We start from the raw sequence: 22,661 nt of genomic DNA on the forward strand, positions 1-22,661 counted from the left end.
TCGCCTCAGCTCTAAAATGGGGCTAAATTTATGGTTTGTGAAGCACATTGAGAGAAGTGAAGGAAAGATGCTATAGAAGTGTAAATCATGTGACTGAAACTGTAGTGTCTTTATAGGTTTTTATGCTCAGAGTTTTTCCATATGAACATTTAGTTCACAGCAAGCTGGGGTATACATCTATCTCACTCGGTGTCCATGTGGACACTGCTGCCATGCGCTAACAGTTCCCTCGCTTGCTTTGATCTGTCCCATGTTGAAATGGGAGTAGATCAAAGCACACGAGGGAAGTGTTAATCCATGGCAGCTGGCTAGTGTGGCGTAGATTTATGCCCCAGCTTGCAGTGAACTAATTGTTCATGTAGACAAGCTCTTGGGGGAGGGGGGCATGATGGGGAGGAGAGAGAGGTGTTTTTAGGGCATAGCTGCTCTAATTCTGATGCATACCTACCAGTTATCAAGGGGGCTAGGTGATGAAATGGGAAAGTGCATGGCTTTCAAGGGACTTGCATGGCACATGGAAAGGAGCTTGATGAAGGTGTCACAACACAATACGTTTTCACAAATGACAGTACAATCCAGCATGAGTGACAGTTCCAATGATTCACCCCAGATTACCTTACTAGCAGTTCTTTCAAGATGCCGGCATGCTGCAAAGCTTTGTGTGTGTGTGTCCAACAGCTTCCAGTGGAATATCCTGCTCAAGCCAATGCTATGTCTTTCCCCTTCATAAGCATAGCATGTAGCAAAATTAAAGGCAAAGTAATGTTTTTGTGGGGGAAAGAAAGTCTAAATGCAACAGTTTAACAGTACACCGCATCTCAAAAATAAATACCCAGTCCTCTAATACACTTGGAACAGAGCTGCTGACTTTTTTTTTCTTCTATTCTCATTCTATATTGGGTAGCATCAGGGGGCTCAGATCCCTGTGTATCGTGTGTTCTCATCACACTTAAGTCCAATCAGACCATGTGACAAAGGGTATCCATTGTCCCCCTGTTAGCCATAGCTAACAATTCTGATGAGCTGGAGGTCCCCAAGCATTCACCCACATAGATGCTCCACACAAGTACTGCCCTTTCCTAGCAGCTGGTAGGGAGATACAGTGACACATAACTATTAGAGGGTGTTTTAAGAGTGGAGTTGTTTGTAGTGTATCTGACGAAGTGGGTATTCACCCGCGAAAGCTTATGCTCCAATACGTCTGTTAGTCTATAAGGTGCCACAGGACTCTTTGCCATTTGTAGTGTAGTAGCACTGAGGAGCTGCAATCATGGGCCAGGGGCCCATTGTGCTAGGTACTGTACAAACAGTATGAGTCTGGCCCCAAAGATCTTATGTTCTCATCCACGGGCTGAGTGCCATATGCAATATGTGCTATCAGCCCTTTTTGACTTCAAGGCCACTCCCCAAAACTTGGGATTTCCCATGCAATGACAAATTATGCCAGTCACACCACTGGGTGCTCTTAACGGGAAACGTATTTTGGTTTTATACCCTGTCATAAATATAAAGGGAAGGGTAAACACCTTTAAAATCCCTCCTGGCCAGAGGAAAAACCCTTTCACCTGTAAAGGGTTAAGAAGCTAGGATAACCTCGCTGGCATCTGACCAAAATGATCAATGAGGAGACAAGATACTTTCAAAGCTGGGCGGGGGGGGGGGGGAAGGGGAGAAACAAAGGTTCTCTCTCAGTCTGTGTGATGTTTTTGCCAGGAACAGAAAAGGAATGGAGTCTTAGAACTTAGTAAGTAATCTAGCTAGATATGCGTTAGATTCTGTTTTGTTTAATGACAGGTTTCAGAGTAACAGCCGTGTTAGTCTGTATTTGCAAAAAGAAAAGGAGTACTTGTGGCACCTTAGAGACTAACCAATTTATTTGAGCATAAGCTTTCGTGAGCTACAGCTTATGCTCAAAGCTTATGCTCAAATAAATTGGTTAGTCTCTAAGGTGCCACAAGTACTCCTTTTCTGTTTTGTTTAAATGGCTGATAAAATAAGTTGTGCTGAATGGAATGTATATTCCAGTTTTTGTGTCTTTTTGCAACTTAAGGTTTTGCCTAGAGGGATTCTCTATGTTTTGAATCTGATTACCCTGTAAGGTATTTACCATCCTGATTTTACAGAGGTGATTCTTTTACTTTTACTTTTTCTTCAATTAAAATTCTTCTTTTAAGAACCTAATTGTTTTTTCATTGTTTTTAAGATCCAAGGGTTTGGGTCTGTGTTCACCTATGCAAATTGGTGAGGATTTTTATCAAGCCCTCTCCAGGAAAGGGGTTTGGGGAGGATTTTGGGGGGAAAGAAGTTTCCAAGCGGGCTCTTTTCCTGTTATATATTAGTTAGACGCTTTGTTCTGGCAGCAGTAAAGTCCAAGGGCAAAAGGTAAAATAGTTTGTACCTTGGGGAAGTTTTAACCTAAGCTGGTAAAAATAAGCTTAGGGGGGTTTTCATGCAGGTCCCCCCATCTGTACCCTAGAGTTCAGAGTGGGGAAGGAACCTTGACATACCCTAATGGTAGATCAATGTTTTATTCTCCACAGTCCAAAACAAACAGCAGGGAAGCAAAAGAAACTTCAGTGAAGCCTCTAAACTGCAGACCTGAGGCCAGGACCTCAGAGAAGATAAGTGCCTCTATGTCTGTCCAGAAGACCAAGGTAAAATTTATAGTTAAGTCACATGCCCTAAGTTCTCACAGTTGTTTTATAACACTACTTTAAAGAATTCCCATAAAAATAGTTTTCCTTGTATGCCTAGCCCAGTATGATGTCTAACAGTGGGAAATACAAGATTCTTCAGAGGAAGGCACGCAAAACCTTGCAGTAGGCAAATGTGAGATGAAACTGTCCACAGGGAAGTTTTCTTCCTGACCCCCATTAATTACAGGTTGCCTTATGCTCTGAAACATGAAGGTTTCTGTCCCTTCTAAAACTCTTGCTTATCTTTTTAATCATTAGTGTCATAAATTTGGTGGGTTTTAGCTCACGAAAGCTTATGCGCAAATAAATTTGTTAGTCTCTAAGGTGCCACAAGTACTCCTCATTCTTTTTCCACATGAATGTGTAATTCATTTTTCACTGTTTTAGTCTTTTTACTCTGTGCACTTAGCTCCAGATGGTTACATCTTTGGTTTATACTCTGTTCCTGAAACTTCCTGTTTCTGTTGCACTGTGTTGTGTTTTCAGCACTGCAGAGGAATGTTTTAAATATGTAACATTGTCCATAAAAATATCAGTATGAAATGGTGATGAGAGACAAGCACAAATTTCAAATGTCATGGGCTTCTCTGATTTCTATGGGGTTTTAGAGTGTTCTGGTTTTATGATTAAATCACATAATATCTACACATTAAAATGGTGGGGGCATGAGCTGAAAATCACAGGCATAAACATAAATTGTGAGGTTTATCTACCAAATCATCACTGTATTGGGCTCTAGTCCTGTGAACACTTACTAAGCATGAGCATGAACAATTTCCATTGGAATAAATGTTTGCAGGATCGAGTGGACTGGATTATTGCACTATTTTGTAGACTGAGTGGTTCAAGAGATAGAAGTGAAATGCTCCAAATCCTATTATCTAAGTCACTTTTTCAAATCCAGACTAAGAAAGCAGTGACTAGAAGTCCACAGGCTGTTTGAAATTAGTCTCGTGATCCCATTCCCGTTCCTAATAGACTGGTGATCACGTTGCTATTAACACCTCATGCATTGAGACTGGCATCTCGTGCCTTGCCTGTCTGATGAGAATTGTAGCTCTTAGCATAGTATAAGTTATTTAACTCACTCTGGTTCTAGCTGTTATGCTTATCCCAGACCTCAAGAAGTGCTCAGTGTAAACTCAAAAGCTTGTCTCTCTTCCAACAGAAGTTGGTCCAATAAAATATATGTCACTCACCTGGAATCTCAGGAAACAGGCTGTATTCTATCTGCATAGTGATGATAGACTATATTTCAAAAGGTGTTGAAGGAAAACATCCTCTGGGTTTTTATGGAAATATCTGAGGGTCAAATGTAATCAGCAAAATTTGGCAAGCAAACCTTTAATACAAATCAGTAGCTCCTAAACAATGAAACAGGCAAAAACTCACTTAAAGCAACATGATAGGAAAACCTGTTCTTTGAAAGGTAAAACTTAGTTATTTATTTGTATTGTGGTAACATCCAGCAGCCCCAGTCAGGGATCAGGACACCATTGTGCTAGGGGCTGTACAAGCACATAACCAAATGATGGTTCCTGCCCCAAGGAGATTATAGTCTAATCTCTGCTCCAGCAAAAGCTATATTGGTTTGTTGTAGATTGAGTCAACATTGGGTAAAAACTTAATTATTACACACAAGGAAAGAAAGTATAAATTAGAGAGAGAAATGTACTTTGCTCAGATGTACCTAGCACAAACTTTCAGAGAGAGGCTGGAGTACACAAATAGGCTGGTAGTAAATGGGTGAGCAAAAGGGCTTTCTGATCGATAAGTTATTTATTTGGCTTAACCTGACTAGTATCTAAGAGCTTATGTACATGACACTACAGCAGAGGTGGGCAAAGTACGGCCCACTGGCCACGTCTGGCCTGTTGGACCTTTTAATCCGGCCCTCAAGCTCTCACCGGGGAGGGGGTCCAGGGCTTGCTCCACTCCATGCTCCAGCCAGCGAATGGGCTTGGGGGCTTTCCGTGCAGCTCCCGGAAGTAGCAGCATGTTCCTCCTCCAGCTCCTATGGGTTGGGGCAGTCAGGGGGCTCCACACACACAGCTCCCATCCCAAGCGCTGCCCCCCCACACCTCCCATTGGCCATGAACCGTGGCGAATGGGAGTTGCAGGGGCGGCGGCTGTGGAAAGGGCAGCAGCAGAGCCGCCTGGCCATGCCTCTGTGTAGGAGCCAGACGGGGACATGCCACTGCTTATGGTAAGTGCCGCCTGGGCCAGCGGGACCTACCAACCTGCATTTAATTGTCTTCCAAGAGAGGGATATGGACTAGGAGGGATGTCCTCTGAGCTAGGCTGAAAGAGCCCCATGGAGCATGATCACCTATGTACCCCTCTAATGGGCTGCCCTAGGGACTGAGTTAATTGTAACCCTTAAAGCCATTGAGCCTCAGGCATCTGCAGCCTTTCTTTTCTGCCAGCCCTAGCAAATAATCCTGTGTTGTTTTCGTGTGTGCGTGTGTGTGTGCGTGTGTGTGTTTAATGGGAACCCATGAAGGGCTAGAGTCTGTAGAACCTAGTGTTTGGAGCCCTGAAGTGCTCTCCTCTGAGTTTGTGGTACTCAGAATGCCAAATTTCTGTAAAGAGCCCATGTATAGGGGTGCCCCCTTGTGGTCATCTGTTCCAAACTCCTACCCCTTGTCTTAGGGTGGAAACCCTCCTACGGCATTGTAGAAGGCAAGAATTCACCCAAACATCACTCCTACACCACTAACAATAACCAACATTCGGCTTTGTCAGCAATAGTCCCAGCCCCAGTGCCCCGCAGGATCAGTCTCTCAGTCACTGATCAGGGGCTTCCTTTCCTCTGGACTCTGGTTGATTTCCCCCATATGGTGCAAGTTCACAGGGTCCACGTGCTCAGGCCGCTCCCTGGGCCCAGTCCCCAGCCCAGAGCTCAGCCTCTCAGCCTGCTGTGTCCCTGCAGCAGCAGCTGCTACCACCTCATGTGCCTTCCCCAGCAGCCTGCACAGTCCCTTCTCCAATCTCGGAAGAGCTGGCAGCAGGGAGTAGGGATAGGATTTCCAGACAGCTTTCCAGACAGCCAGAGTTTGTGAGGGTGGAGAGTTAGGGCCCTGGTGGGCAGGATTGTTTTTCACAGCAGTGTTGCTGATTTGTGGAGTGGGCTTCCTGAGCACTCACATTGATGCCAGGCAGAGGGGTCAGTGACAATAATCTGCTTAACTGTTTCTTGGTGATGTTTCTTCCTGTTTGTTTGCCCAAACCTGTTACATATATTTCATATTGCTGGAACTGAGTGTGGGGGCTGCAGCTGGCTGTATGCAGGAGGTCAGGGTAACAGGGTGGTCTGCCCCTTAAAGGCAAGGGGGCCTGGGCCAGGCAGCCTGTTCAGTTATCAGATCCTGCTGGAAAAGGGAAAGGTGGTCCCTATAAAGGACTGGGAGAGCTCAACCGGAGAGTACTGCAGGAAGGAGGTTAGCTCGTGTGGCAGGCTCTGGTGTTGGGGAAAAGATATGAAGGGAATAGCCCATGGGGCCTGCAGTCTCCTTTGGTTGTAAGATCTGTGTTGAAAGAATACAACTGTGCCCTAAAGGAAAAGCTTGAAAGACTTTGGGTGTGATGTCAGCCTTTCCTGGGCTGGGGAGTCAGGCCAGCATCTGACAATTGAGCTAGCGGACCAGAGTGGTCTCTTTTGGCATTACGGTATATGAATCTGAGAGTGAAACTGGGGTTGCCAGGTGTTAGGCCCTTCAGAAAAAGAGTCTGAGCTCTGACCCCACAAGAGGCTGAATCAGGATTGGAATGTTGGCTTGGACATTCAGGCAAGGGCAAAAAAGGAATTGCAGTCCTCCTCTTTAGGTGCTGAATCTGGCTTGGGTTGGTGTGGAGATGGGGAGAATGGAATGACTGAGGGGAACGAGCCTGGGTTACAGAGACAGAACTTAACTCTTATCCATTGAGACATGGTTCTTCTAAAATAACATTGAGGCACATTGTCAAGGCAATAGGGCAGGGGGAAGCTTGCCACTTTACTACCAAGGCTGTCTCTCTTCTGTGGACAGAGGTTTTCATTGTCCAGGGCTCTCAGTCTAGTACCGTTCACAAACATTAAACATTCACTTAAAAATCAATACATATTCCAGTGTTTGGCAACACTTACCCTTTTTTACTCTGCCATTTACTCAGCGTTTTAATGCTTCATGAGCACTCGCCTGTTAAATATTCATGTACAGATTTAGCAGATGTAACACATCACAGTTTGATTCAATTTTCCTAACTCTGTTCATTCATGACAAAATGAACTGTTTCACAGACTGGAAATTGCATTTGCCAGAGAGTAACAACTGAATTACTCATTCAAGGTCAACATCAGGGTCCATTTGTAAGAATCAGCTAATATTCCAACATCAAGCGGTAGAGTCATCAGCATTCAAATTGGAGACCTTTTTTGGCTTCAGAAACAGGCACTTCTACTACTATGTCAACTCAAGCATATTCAGTTCACAGAACTCTTCTCTATCTCACTGGATTATTACTTCCAGTCTGTCACTGTGGGAAGAAGGTGTGCCAAGTTTCTCATTCCACTGTTTAAATGGATGAGAATGAAAGATGTTAATTTCAGGAGAGTATCCATGCATCCTGTGGTGGTTAGATTGCTAGACCATCCTCTAGCTGGGATGGGAAGAACTGATATGGTAAATATGTCTGAATAACCCAGCTTTGGAATTTAGCATCCGACTGCAACAGCAGTGTTGCAGGTAAAGGATGGACAGAACATTTTTGATAAAACATTTTTGTTGGAAAATGCCAATTTGTCCAAAGCTAACTTTTTGCAGACTGGAAAGTTTCTCAAGTCCAGGATGGAATCTAAGAGAGAAAGCCTTATCCCTGAATAGCCAATAGCCCAGTGGTTAGGGCACTCAGCTGCGAAACTACATTCAAGTCCCTGCTCTGCCTGATTTAGACCATGGACTTGAATCTTTGTCTCACACCTTTCAGCTGAGTGTGTGCCCACATCCCAAGTGAATGCCCTAATCAGTGGGCTGTAGAGCCAGTGTCTCTTCCTCTCTCTGTTTCAATCAATATTTAATTATTTATATAAAGTGGAACAGCTGCAACAGGAGAAAATGAGACAGAGAGACCTGAAATTTTTTTAAATGTCTCATCTTCATCCCAATGTGGAATGATAAATGTCAAAACCTATATATAATTAACAAAACAGAATTCCTGTTTTCTGGCCAGCCCTACTTTCAGATTCCTGTCAAAATATGCAGTTCTGTTGACAGCACTCACTTGCTTGGGGACATAGTTATTTTATGTAAGTCCTTTGATTTAGTCAGTTTTTAAGTTAGTTAATATAAGGGAAATTAGCTTTTCATAAATGACGTCCTATTGCTTCTAGAATTCTGGCTAGTCTTCCATTTCCCTTAGAAGAGCTGCCAAAGGTATTTAAATATTGGAGATATGTCCAAGCCACCAAATTCCGATGTTGATTTCAAAAACCCCAAAGTTCTGGGATTTTGGTTTGGTGTGTTATAAAGTTAGAGACCATTTGCAAATTGAGGCCCAGGTTCAAACTTTGACCATCTGTTCATTTTCATACCTCTCTGATTCTGGAGAGGGCCCGAAGGAGCAGTGTCAACATAGCAATAGACACAACTGTCTTTTTTTCAGAGCAGTAGCTATATTAGTTTGTATCGGCAAAAACAATGAGATGCAACTGTCTTTTTGGCATTTCTAGCCCAGCCAGTTCCAGAGAGCACATGCAATCCCACAGGAAAGCCTAAACTCTTGTGATGCACAGCCTAACACTGAAACAACTCCTTTAAAAATGGTAGCTCTGTGGAGGTTTGTACAATATGTTTGGCTCCCTGTGCTTTCTGTCATGGGGGTTCAACATGGTTTGGCTATAGGCTCTGCTTTTCAGTTGCTGATTACTTCTGAAAAAAATTCCTTTAAGGCTGAAATTGTGCGAAGGTGAATTGTTTTGTGCAATGTTAAACTTTGTAAATCAAGCACTCAATTTAGGAAATTCTAAGTTAAGTTTTCTACTGCAACATTAATTCCACCTGTTGTATTTTCTATTTGGCTTTTCCTTATTAAATGGAATGTTCTCACATTAATGTTTTTCTGTTTAATCTATAAAATAAAATATGCTTTCTACCAGCACACTGTAACTCCTGGGATTTCATGATTTTATGAGTGCTTTATATCTCAATGTTTAATGTTACATTAAAATAATTTGTGCTTTTAAGGTAATAGTGTTATATCAATGACATTCTTGATTGCTCTCTCTAGATATAAGCATAATGGATAAAACCTGTTGAAGCCCAGGGGGCTTTTGCAGGATTAACTAAAGACAAAACTCGGGGTGCGTGTGTGTGTGTGTGTGTAAAATTTTAGATTTTGTGTAAGTATAATATGAATCCTATTATTATTATGACTAGTCTTAATTGTAAATTATCTCTCATCCTCTGAGACCTCCTTGAAAACTAGATTGATCCTCTCAAAGGATTCCTCCAAGATAGAAACTATAACTGAAGAAGCAGTCTCCTGGGGGGCACACTTCCTGCCATGTGCAGTGTGCATTGGCAGGCACCTGATCTATACACATTAAAAATGATGACTAACTTTTGGGAATGGAAGGATTAATATAGACTGACTCCAGACTTTTGGTTGAGACCCCCTTTGCATCCTTGATGGGTAAGCTATGCCCTAATAAAGGACAGTTGAGGAGCAGTGTATGTAGCTTGACTGTACGTGTTCTCTATTCTGTTATTTGCACCATGTGTCAGGCTTGCGCCTGTGTAACGGGTCTCACTAGTAAATGTTTCCTCTTCATTTCTATGGTAATTTTGGAAATAAGGATTTTGTCTTACTCCAAACGCTTCTCTGTGGTATTGTGAGTAGCATTCTTCCCACTTTGTGCTGTTCATTTTGGATCTTTATGTGCCAGTTCGGAAATTTTCATGTGTTGAGTTTGCAGATAGGAAGTTGGCAGCCAGTGCCAGAGAGAAGGGGAAACTCACAGGCGGAGTTCCAGCTCTGAATTCCACAGCTGAGGCAGCCTCTGTGTATAATGAATTTCCATGGTTTGCCAGAGGGAAAGCTCTGTTCTGATGAACCACAAAGAGCTTTATCAGATTGGGACTCCATGGTGAACTCCCAGGGCACGTAGTGGGAGAAGGGACATGCCTATAAGGAGGCATAAAGGTCGCTAATGACAGCACTGCACAGTAATTCCTCAGTAGTGTTTTAACCTTGCTTCAACGGGATGTCCGGTCTAGAGTTTTCAAGCAGAGCAGCAAAAAGGAAAGTTAAGTTGGAGAGAGAAAATTGTAAGCAAGTTACCCAAATTTACTATTTCTCTGCTAGTATTGCTTCAGAATCATCTTGCAAATGATGATCAAAGTGAAGACATGGGTATTGACTTGTGCCCTCAGGAGAGTTCGGATGAAAATGCGAGAATTCCTGTAATCCAGGACAAAAGTGATGATGAAAAGGATGACCCACTTTTCCTATTACATGCCCGTACCAAAGTTGGCTAGAATAGCAGTGATGAAGAGGATACTGGTCCTATTAGCATCAAACAAGATCCAGTTATCCAGTTCATAATGGAGGAGTTTCGCACCCAGTGTATCGGGAAAGGCCTGAGAGCAGTACAAACGTCAGAAATTGTCTCTGTCAGCTCTACTTTCCTGACAAAAACTCCATTTAGAGGAGAACATTATCAGAGGCATTGGTTGATGTATTCTAAATCCACAGGAGCAGTATTCTGTTTTGGGTGCAAACTCTTTTCATCCCCTAGCACATTTGTAACCCCAGACTTTTCTGACTGGAGAAAAGCAAAGGAGAAGCCATGTTCTCAGGAACTCAGTGTGGAACGTCACAATACCATATTTGCATGGCTAGCACATTTTCAAAGCAAGAATTACTGTGTCGCTGGTAAATCAGGTGCCAGCTCTTGCCACAGCTGAAGGTGTCAGCTGAGCACTGACAAATTCACAGTTGGAAACCAGACCAGCTCACCTGTATGTTAGTATTGATCAAGAGAGGTGTTAGACTTGTAAGCATGTGTTAGTGTTTAGACTCTATAAAATGCTTGTAAGTGCATTAATCTTGCTTGTAATGTCTGTATCCCATCCTATAAGGCAGAGGTGGGCGAACTACGGCCCGTGTGCCACATCCGGCCTGCGGGACCGTCCTGTCCGGCCCTTGAGCTCCCAGCCCCTCCCCCGCAGTCCCCCTCACCCCCGCAGCCATGCGGGCAGCACTCTGGCCTGCCGCTCCTGTTGGGCAGCACAGTGGCGTGGCTGGCTCCGGTATGGTAAGGGGGCAGAGAGCGTGGAGGTTGGATAAGGGGCAGGGGGTCCCCAGGGGCAGTCAAGGGACAGGAAGCAGGGGGCGGTTGGATGGGGCAGAGGTTGGGGGGGCAGTCAGGGGACAGGGAATGGGGGGGTTGGATAGGCATGGGAGTCCCAGGGGGCCTGTCAGGGGGTGGGGGTGTGGATAGGGGTCATGACAGTCAGGAGACAGGGAGCGGGGGGGTGGGTTTGGATAGGGGGTGGGGTCCCGGGTGGCGGTTAGGGGTCAAGGAGCAGGGGGGGTTAGATGGGTCAGGGATTCTGAGGGGGGCGGGAAGTGGAACGGGGCGGGGCCAAGCTGTTTGGGGAGGCACAGCCTTCTCTACCCGGCCCTCCATACAGGTGCGCAACCCCAATGTGGCCCTCCAGCCAAAAAGTTTGCCCATCCCTGCTATAAGGTCATATGTAAGTTTCGCTTTATAACTGTAAGAATGCCTACTCTGAACTCAGGCAGGAGGAGTGGTTCCCCCACCCGTCAAGGAGGATGATCAAAACAAAGTGGGCCATTGTGAAACATCACTATAAAGAGACTTTGCTACGTGAAGAGGGGCTTGCCCGATCAATTTGGATTCTGGAAAAGGGAAATAAAGATAGCTGACATGAACATTTTTCATCTCCTTTGCTGTTTGGACTCCCACAGGGTTGCAGATAGGAAACAGAAGCAGAGATCCACATGGTCAAACTGGGTTAGCTCTAAAAGACATTCAGTGCTGACAGATTACTACAATCCTGTCACTGTCTGGAACAATAGACTGTAACTCACTTGTGTATATTTGTTGCCTGATTTAAACTATAAATAAATGTTCTTTTTTCCTAGTTAATAAATCCTTAGTTTACACAAGCATTGTCTTTGGTGTGAGATCTAAGGTACAAATTGACCTGGGGTAAGTGACTGGTCTCTTAGGACTTGGAAGCAAGCTTAATATTTTGTGATCTTTGGTGCAAGTGATTGTTTATCACTAAGTCCAGCTTGCCTGGGTGGCAAGATTGACTGGAGTGCCCCGGGGGACCGTCTGTGACTCTGTGGTGAGACTGTCACAGTACTTCAGAAGTTCGCATTTGTTACTAGGTTGGTGAAATATAGTTATAACTCATACCACCGGTTAGGGGTATCTACCCTGCTTTTTGACTGTCTGCCCTGGGGTTGGCACTCATGGTTGTGAACCACTCCAGACAGTGTGACAATTGCATCAACAGGGTGATAGCTACTTCTAATCCAAACTGCTTATGGCAGGAAGTTTTAAGGCATATTATGACATCTGGTAAGCTTCTTGCTGAATGTGGTTTAGCATTTAGAGGAAGGGAGGAAGTTATCAGCTCACCTCAGAACAGAATTCATCTACATATTCTTGAAGCCATTACCGAATTAGATCTGTTTCTAAGTGAACATACTAAATCCAATCTGTGATGAATTCACTGAGCTAATGGGACATAAGTTTTTTTTTTTTTTAAAGTGTATTGTAACTGAAGCCAAACAGGCAAAATTTTTGATAGTAGATAGTATCTTTTTGATAGTAGATTTCAACTCCTGATAGTGCTGTTTTAATCAGTTATCTGTTGTCTGATCCTGCTTACATGGTGCCATATCTGAATGTTTCATTGGGTTTATACTGATTTAAAGCCACATGGGCAAGTCACTCTTCCAGAGCGTGAAATCCTTTTATTGGAAGCAAATGACATTGCTAATGAAAACTGCAAAGGTCAGTCATACAATAATGCAAGCAACATGTCTGGAAAGTATGAATCATAGAATCATAGAATATCAGGGTTGGAAGGGACCCCTGAAGGTCATCTAGTCCAACCCCCTGCTCGAAGCAGGACCAAATCCCAGTTAAATCATCCCAGCCAGGGCTTTGTCAAGCCTGACCTTAAAAACGTCTAAGGAAGGAGATTCTACCACCTCCCTAGGTAACGCATTCCAGTGTTTCACCACCCTCTTAGTGAAAAAGTTTTTCCTAATATCCAATCTAAACCTCCCCCACTGCAACTTGAGACCATTACTCCTCGTTCTGTCATCTGCTACCATTGAGAACAGTCTAGAGCCATCCTCTTTGGAACCCCCTTTCAGGTAGTTGAAAGCAGCTATCAAATCCCCCCTCATTCTTCTCTTCTGCAGGCTAAACAATCCCAGCTCCCTCAGCCTCTCCTCATAAGTCATGTGTTCTAGACCCCTAATCATTTTTGTTGCCCTTCGCTGGACTCTCTCCAATTTATCCACATCCTTCTTGTAGTGTGGGGCCCAAAACTGGACACAGTACTCCAGATGAGGCCTCACCAATGTTGAATAGAGGGGAACGATCACGTCCCTCGATCTGCTCGCTATGCCCCTACTTATACATCCCAAAATGCCATTGGCCTTCTTGGCAACAAGGGCACACTGCTGACTCATATCCAGCTTCTCGTCCACTGTCACCCCTAGGTCCTTTTCCGCAGAACTGCTGCCTAGCCATTCGGTCCCTAGTCTGTAGCGGTGCATTGGATTCTTCCATCCTAAGTGCAGGACCCTGCACTTATCCTTATTGAACCTCATCAGATTTCTTTTGGCCCAATCCTCCAATTTGTCTAGGTCCTTCTGTATCCTATCCCTCCCCTCCAGTGTATCTACCACTCCTCCCAGTTTAGTATCATCCGCAAATTTGCTGAGAGTGCAATCCACACCATCCTCCAGATCATTTATGAAGATATTGAACAAAACCGGCCCCAGGACCGACCCTTGGGGCACTCCACTTGAAGGTATGAAGGTCTTCAAGCTTAGAACAAAAGACTAAATCCACTAACTGTGTACATGCCATGTAGAGTTCATTCACTGAAGCTGGAACTTGCAGAGTTGATTCTTGCATGGAAATTACAAACTTTTTCAGTTTTGTTCAAAAACTACGTTTGGTTTTGTTTGGTTTTGTTTTGAGGCGTTGCCTCAGTTGATGGCAGCTTCTGTGCAAGAGTGAACAAGGAACTCTCCTTGTCCTAAAAATTCTGTCAGATACGAGATGGTCTTGTCATGCTGAATCCTGTAAATCAATTACAGTGAACTATGAGGGCATTGAAGGAAACCGTGGACAATGCTGAGGCTCGAAGGGAAGCATGATCATTGTACAAGAAAATATGGGGACTGGGAGCTGTATTTATGAGTATCTTATGGAATGTGATACTAGAAAAGTTTGTCAACACTAGTGTAAGGCTTCAAAACCAAGCCTGGATTTTGTTGTTGCTTTTAATTTGCTGACTTCCTTGCAAGAGTTTGTCACAAGCTTATTGTCTCAGTTTGATGATTTTGAGGAGCAAGAAAAAAGAATTGGGAAGTGATGCTGATGAGTCCTATTGGGAAGAACACAAACGTATTGTAACACAAAAATTTCCAGATGGCAAAAGTGACATGAAACTTTGAGGAAGAAGGAAATTCGAGGTTGAGAGCTTTTATATTCTCCTCGACAAGGTAAATTATGAATTAAGTAGAAATAAATGCTATGCTGGACTATCCACAAGATTTGGCTTCCTTACATCTCTTGATCAAGCATGAAGTGAAGAGGACATGAAAACATGCTCTTGGATGCTCCTCGACACTTTCCTGAATGATCTAGAGTCTCTGTTTTTTGCCAGAATGTATCAATTTCTAGCATTTATAAGAGATGGTAACATGCAAGAAAAGAGTGCTACTGAAACCATCACATTTTTGTACGTCAAAGATCTGAGTAATATCTTCCCAAATATTTTCATTACATTGAGACTGCTCTCATTGCCAGCTGTGAAGCAAACTTGCCTTAATAAATTGTTCTCGGTCAACTATGGTAGAAACAAAGCTTATTGCTCTTGCTATCATGTCAATTGAATGGGATTTACTTCACATATTGTCTTCTGAGGATACAATAAGTGAATCTGTGGCACTTAAAGCTTGCCAGTTTAAACACATGGCATTTCATTTGACTTTCAATATTTTTATGTTTTCTAGGCAGTATATAACCTGTTCATTGTCTTCAATTTTCTTTTCATTTTTATTCAGTAATATATAGGACTTGTTGATTGTCATAAGATGGGTACTTTATTGCTTTCATTAATACCATGTTAAGAAAAAGGGGCCCCTGAAAAACATTAGCCCTGGGCCTCCAACCTCGTTAATCTGTCCGGGCAGCTATGGTGAGGGTCTGACTAAGGAGGTCATTGTGAGGAATGGATTTAGGAAAGTATCCAAACAATTGAGCCAGGGCAGCTGGCAAAATTCAGTTTGTGTATCCTGACTAGAGCTGTGCAGAGGATGGAAACTCTATTTCATGAAGGATTTTGAGAGGTCGATGTTTGCCTTTTTTCCAACCCCCCCCTCCTCCTTTGAAATTTTCTGCAAAAGAAAATTCTGAACAAAATTTAACTTTGGGTTGGTTGAAATATTTTATTTTGACAAAATGGACCATTTTAATTTGATATTACAAAATTTAAATTTTATATAACATAAAAAAATCAAAAAGAAAAGTTGTTTCAAAATAAAAAATAAAAAAGTTCAATTCCAAGATGTCAAAACAGCACTTTTGACATTGTCAGAATTTTTTTTCTCCTAAAAGAAACGTTGGCAAAATTTACAAAGCATTTTGACTTCTAAACAGTGTTCTCTCATGGAAAATGGCTGTTTGAATATATCTGACCAGCTCTAATCCTGACTAGAAGGGATGACTTGTCATGCATGTGCTTTATTTGAAAAGGTTAAACTGGCTTGTGTCTGAACTATTATCAGAGTGGGGGTGGGAGAGGGGAAAGAGAAATTTGGTATTTAGGAAGGCTGTCAGAGCTTGGTGGTTGTAGTTAGAGCAACTGCTAGAAGAATGTGTAGAAGACAAGGCAAATTTTCAAAAAGGGGGGATTTTAAAAATGATTGTACTGCAAAAGTTTGTAAATATTTTGCCACAAAAAAAGACAGAAAATTCAATTTTCCTCTGGAGAGTCCGTGTGTTAAACATGGAGACAAAATTCATCTGTTAAATTGAGAAACAGAAGAAATTTAACCGCTTTAAGTGTAAATTTCAGTGAAACCTTAACTATGGAACTTACTACCAATGCCACTGTAATTTCCAGACATTTTAATTTTATTCACTGATAATGATACAGATTGCAACTGGCTATTTTATTGGTATTACAGCGAGATCAGGTTAAACTCTCTGCCTTGCACTCAGGCTTTGCCAATACTAAAGAAATTAATCGTTTTGCCCCAGCAACTGCCAGCGATGCACTGGTGGTAAGCTACTACAGTAGACCAGAACTCAGTGTTTCCATCACCATGTCATAAAAACCTCAATGAGCAGGTTTTCATGACAAGCTGATAAATAGAGCTTATGCCTTGGCTACTGTTGGAGCCACTGCACTGTCACTGGCAGTTGTTGGAATATGGATGCTAATTATGTTTTGTGCAGACACAAAAATGTATGTAACTGCTTGTTCCCCCACTCACAACCCCTTAATGGATTCTAATTGTGCTTTATTTATCTGAACATACAGGGCTGTTCACAGAAATGTTTAGACCTGGTTAGGGGGATGATATGTCTTCATATTCCAGGATCTGTTAACAGCAAGTAAGACTCCAGGCAGTAAGGCCTGAACCAGCAAAGGTTGGGTGTGAAGTGAGAATGCCCGCAAAGGTACCAAAGGGGTGTGTAAATTGTTCTCTAAAATTAAAAGTAATAAGTTTTCCCCACCTGTAAAAACCAAATACAAATGGTCCCCTTCAGTCTGAATTCTCCTCATGCTTACCCTGACCTGAAAGGACCCTTTTCTCAAGGGATGAATGAGATTTCAGTGTCCATAACATCTCAGTTCTGAGCAGCTCTCAAGCTGAAAAAGATGAAAGATTTTAATGTCTTTTCCTTTTTAACTACACTGTTCCACTGTCTCAGATTTATTTATTCTATTTTTTTACACTAATGGATTTTGCCTTCCTTGATCCCATGTTGTGTTTTACTGGGAGACTTAGTTACTGAGTGCATACAATTGAACTGAGCACTAGAGGACACTGCTGCAATTGCTTTCAGTGAAGGGCTCTTTGTGGAATGAAATGTTTTACTCACACTGATAGTATGAGGCCCTGTTCTGATGGAATATGAAAAAAGGTGGCTAAGGAAATCCCTTTTCTGGTACAATAAATGAAGGCGTTGGAGATGAAAAGCTGATTGTGGAATAGGTAACTACTTGATATGTACAATGCCAAGCATGAGAGAAGAATTTTAGTCATCTCCAAATAACCTTAAACTCATCCAGATTTAAAGTGTAAAGATGTGAGAGAAATGAGGTAGTTTCCTATATTAAGAATGAGAGAGTTCAGATTAGTTTTGTTTTATTTTATTTTATGAGTTGGTAGATCAAAGTCTACAATCTGATTATTTTTGTTGTGTTTTATATTCTTCAGGTTCTCTTACCATTCTCCTCTCCATGGTATCTGAACACCTTCATTTAGTGCATGCTCTTGTGAGTCAATATTTTCTCTTCAGAGTCTTGACATTTGGCTGGGGAGAGGGAAGAACAGACAGGCATGTTAGTGTAAGGAGCTTGTGTTAAGATCATGCTGGGTTCCAGGAGTGCTGCTCCTTACATAAAGTACCTCTTCTGTGTGGATGGCTAGTGGATCTATGCCTCTGGTAGACTAGTTAATATTTATGGTATATGTGCCCCAGACTATACACTAAAATAGTCTTGATACATGATGTACTCGACTACTGGACTTTTCTGGATATCCAAAAAAATTTTGGTTGCCTACAACCCAGGGATGCTAATTCTTAACTACAATAAGGCACCTTTAACACCACTTTGCTAGAGCAGTGTAAAGGGACCTTGGGGGTAAATGGGAGACCAAGGACTCCAAACACTGCGCCTTAGCATGTTGGGTGACAATGAATGCTACTCTGCCAAATCAGCCTCTAATCACTGGGCCATATTCCAGTATCTTTACTCAAACTTATGCCACAGGTAATCCCATTGAGACCACCAGGACTGGCAAGGAATAAAGGTGGTTGAATCTGGACCACAGGAGTACTAGTGTAAAGCCCTTATTGCATCTTATCAGCACTCTAGCCTCAGGGTGGGGACACAGCTGTTTCCACCCCAGAGCCTCAGTCATTGGTGTTTAACTGGATAACAGGACTGCACTGTTTTTGCTGTGGCAGAACATGTCAGTGTTCCATTGGAATGACGGCATGAGAAGTGACATATTCTGGTGCATGGTGCCATGCTGAGTTGCATATCTGAAGGCACCAGCAAAGTAGGTAATTGCAATGCTGCAGGTGTCGGGATATGCCAGAACGCTATATGGAACAACAGAAACAGTGAACCAGTAGCAGCACTGTGGTGCCATCAAGTGGTAAATTGATGATATATGTAATAATCATTCAGGCTGGTCAAGTTCATTTAATGAATCAAATTCTACAAATGCAGGCATTTTTCTTTTTCTTTTAATCTCTTCTGGGTTCTCCCATCATCTGTACCTTGTGATTGGACAGGTGGTATTGTCTTCTGCTCCCTGATTAGATGAGGGAAACACAAGAGAATGACCCATAATGCATTTCTGGTATGCATTTGGGATACTCCTGGGAATTATAAACAGCTCTGTGAATGCCGGGCATTGTAGTTTCAATATTTGTGAATAGCAGATAACATGACTCCAAGAAGAGGAGTCAATCGAATTGGAGTAGTTTGCTCCCACACATTTGCAAATTTTTCCCCATTCTTTTGATAAACTCCAACACTGGGATTTTCAGAAGTGCTTAGCTTTAGCCTGATTTTGCTGTCATTCAAGTCAACGGCAAAAGTCCCATGGATTCAATGAAAGGAGAGGAAGACTAATGCTGCACTTCTGGAAATTCCACCGTAACCCAAAACTGGACTTGCAAGACAATATGGAGGAAGCTTATCTTATTGCCCTTTTAATCATTTATCCAGAGAGATTTCTTTATTGACCACCTAGACCAGGATGTCTTGTCTTAAGGTGCCTGCAGCATCTGAAGTTTGGTGATGACAAATCTCTGAGCCCCTTAGTGAAGCATTTCCCAAACTCTGTTCCACGAAACACTGGTGTTCCACACGATGTGAATAGGTGTTCCATGAAAGAATCATAATTTTTAAAAAAGGGTCTTTAAATTTTTTGAAATTTTAAATTTGGCATATTTGAAGAGTAGTTTACAACTTTTTGAATTACTATAATTTAACATAAAACTCTTTTTCTGATTATTGATAGATCTCGTATTGAGTATCATGGCATAAAGAGAATGCGGCACGCAAGCATGTTGACATCTACTCCTTTCGGGCATGTTTCAGTTAGTGACGTCGTACCCCTTCTGCTCGAGGCTGCGTGAACTGTAGCAGTATGCACACGCCATTCTCTTTACGCCATGTTGAATATAACATATTCACTCAACACGTTCAAACCTGTGGGTCTTTACCGTGTGTGAGATAAGCACAGCTAAATTAGCTTCGCTCAAAACAATATAAATATTTGTGACAAACAAAATTTGACAAAAATCAGTATTTCTAAATATTGTTACTAAACCTAATCACCAATGGATTTGTGGCTAAAAGATGGAACTTTGAAACGAAAAGCAAGTTCTTCTGGTACTCCAACTGTGGCAGAAATAAACGAGCAAAATATTGTAACATTTAAAAGTGAGGATGAACAATCGCAGTCTTTTGTTGCCGAAAAATCTGTTAGTACTAGTGAAAAGAAAAGGAGGACTTGTGGCACCCTTAGAGACTAACAAATTTATTTGAGCATAAGCTTTTGTGAGTTACAGCTCACTTCATCGGACACATCGATGTAGCTCACGACAGCTTATGCTCAAATAAATTTGTTAGTCTCTAAGGTGCCAGAAGTCCTCCTTTTCTTTTTGCGGATCCAGACTAACATAGCTGCTACTCTGAAACTTAGTACTACTGAGTTATCCAAGGTGAAAGAATTTCCACCGAAGTATATCAAAAAACAAGAAGCAGCAGGTTTTAAAAGACCGAAACTAAAGTATGATGGAAGTTATTTGTCTTTCGGTTTTATGTGTGTTGGAAATAAAGATGTTCTTGATGCACAGTGCGTCGTATGCAACAAAACATTAGAAAACAGTTCATTGGCTCCTGATAAACTTTGTAGGCATTTGGAAACCAAGCATGCTGAATACAAAGACAAAGATATACGTTTTTTTTCAAGAGGCAGTGTGACTCACTTGGAAATTGTAAACTTTCGATGATTAAAATTGCTAAAACAGACAACGAAAGTGTAACAGAGGCATCTTATCGAGTAAGTTACCTTATAGCGCTTGCCAGAGAAGCTCACAGTATTGGAGAAATGCTTATCAAGCCTTGGGCGAAAGATATTGTAATGTGCATGTTGAGTGAGCAGTCTGGTAACAAAAAAAAAATGGATGCTGTACAGTTGTCAAATAATAAAACATGCCGTATTAAAGATCTTGCCGATGACATAGAAAAAGAACTAGTTTGCCGACTGAAAATTTGCCATGAGTATGCATTGCAGCTAGATGAGTCCACTGACATTTCAGGACTTACTGTGCTACTAGTATTTGTCCGATATAGATTTAATAATATTATTGAAGAGGACCTGCTCTTATGTGAATCTCTGCAAAGCAATATGACTGGAGAAGAAATATTCAACTGCATCAACAATTTTATCAGAAAGCATGAAATTAGTTGGGGAAAACATATTGATGTATGTACTGACGGTGCTCAGGCAATGATCAGGAAGATGAAGGGAGCTGTCACGCGAATCATAAATGTGGCACCAGAAAGCACTAAGAGCCATTGTGTTCTACACAGACAAGTACTTGCAGTTAAAAAAACCAAAACAGCATATTTGAAAATTGTGCTCGATGAAGCAGTACAAATGATCAATTTTGTCAAATCTCGACCACTTCAATCCAGGTTATTTAAAATTTTGTGTGTGGAAATGGGTAGTCAGCACGAAACACCTCTTTTAAATACGGAAGTGAGGTGGCTATCCAAAGGAAAAGAGCTTGTGAGGCTTCTTGAGCTTCATAGTGAACTACTGATATTCTTCACTTCACATAATTCAGGATGAAAATTTAATGACTGTCTGACAAATTCCTCGTGGCTAATGAGACTTGCGTATCTTGCAGATATATTTGAAAAATTAAATAAAATTAATCTGTTGCTGCAAGGAAAGAATGTGACCATTTTTACTATAATGAATAAAATTTCATTGTTAAAAAAGAAACTGGAATTCTGGGTATCTTCTGTAGAACAGAATAACTTCGACTGCTTCCCTACAGTACATGAATTTCTGATTGAAATAAATTCTACAGTCCATGAAGAAGTTTCCAGCACCATTTTACAGCACTTATGTGACTTGCAGGCCTCTTTATTAGAATATTTTCCTACAACTCCTGATGATAATGCTTGGGTTCGAAAACCATTTGTAATTACAGCCAAACCAGTCAGCTTTACTGTGCATGATTATGAAAGCCTAATTGACTAAATTTCTGACTCTGATCTGAAACAAAAGTTTAAGGATCTTCCGCTGAATAATTTTTGGAGCAGCCTAGTAGAAGAGTACCCTAATGTGGCTAAATGTGCAGTTCAAGTGCTCCTTCCATAGCTACAACTTATTTGTGTCAGACAGGATTTTCGTATTATACTGCAACAAAAACCAAATATAGGAATAGACTTGATGCTGCTCCTGACATGAGGATTCAACTTTCCAGCATTATTCCTAATATTAAGCGAATTTGTGATAGAAAAACGCAGAAACACCAATCCCATTAAATCCAAGTTTTGTATTTCTGTTTATAAAAATAGATTTTCCGAGTAAAAATCTAATTTGTTTGGTGTTTGTATATATATAAAAACAGTTTTTTTTAAGTAGAACACTGTTTTTAATTTTGACTCTTGCACTTGATTTTTGTACTACTTTATACATGCTTTCCAGTTAGAAATTGTTAGTTCAAGTTATTTTAAATTTGTATTTTTGCTTGGTTTTATAAAATAAAATATATTTTAGCATAAATAACGCAATTTTTTATTTGAAAACCAAACGACTACAAAATAATATTGTAAGTGTTCCGTAATAGGCTAAAAAGTGTTCCGTGGCCAAAAAAGTTTGGGAAACGCTGCCTTAGTGGATCCAACCACAAGATCAGGGCCTCAGTTTGCAGATTGCATTTGCAGAGTACAGAGCTGAAAATTATGACAGGAGGCTCTGGAATAAAGTACTTACTTCTCTCCATGCTCGTGCTCTCTTTCATATTGCTGTTTCAGAGACTTCAGTCTTGATGTGCAGGTGCAGAGTAGTTCGTAACAGTTAACGCTGCAGCCATCTTGGCAGCAGCAAGCCAGCTTCCTGGAGAGAATATTCTTTCACATCACCAGGAAAATCTTGTATATAAAGTAACAGATCCAAATCCTGCAGACCTCGCCCGGTCAGAGTTCCCATTAATTTCAATGACAGTCTTGAGTGAATGAAGACTGCAGGATGCATATGAATTTCTGACCATTTGTTTTATTTTTTAAATGAGTTTACTCACAGGCTAGGTTAAATGTAATAATCAGCTGTAAAAAGACTATAGATACTAACAAATAATGCAACTGTTGGAATTACTTGGGTTTAAAACAGGGAACCTCTATATCCCAGAAATAAACATTACCCTACTGT

General features: G+C 41.6%; 1 pseudogene; it reads left to right on the top strand.

Annotated features, from left to right (window-relative positions):
- Nucleotides 1-21,775, top strand: part of LOC140898886 (zinc finger BED domain-containing protein 5-like) — a 34,673-nt pseudogene extending 12,898 nt beyond the window's left edge.
- Nucleotides 21,776-22,661: the final 886 nt, after the last annotated feature.

This window comes from Lepidochelys kempii, chromosome 15 (assembly GCF_965140285.1).
Source record: "Lepidochelys kempii isolate rLepKem1 chromosome 15, rLepKem1.hap1, whole genome shotgun sequence".
Taxonomy (NCBI): domain Eukaryota; kingdom Metazoa; phylum Chordata; order Testudines; family Cheloniidae; genus Lepidochelys; species Lepidochelys kempii.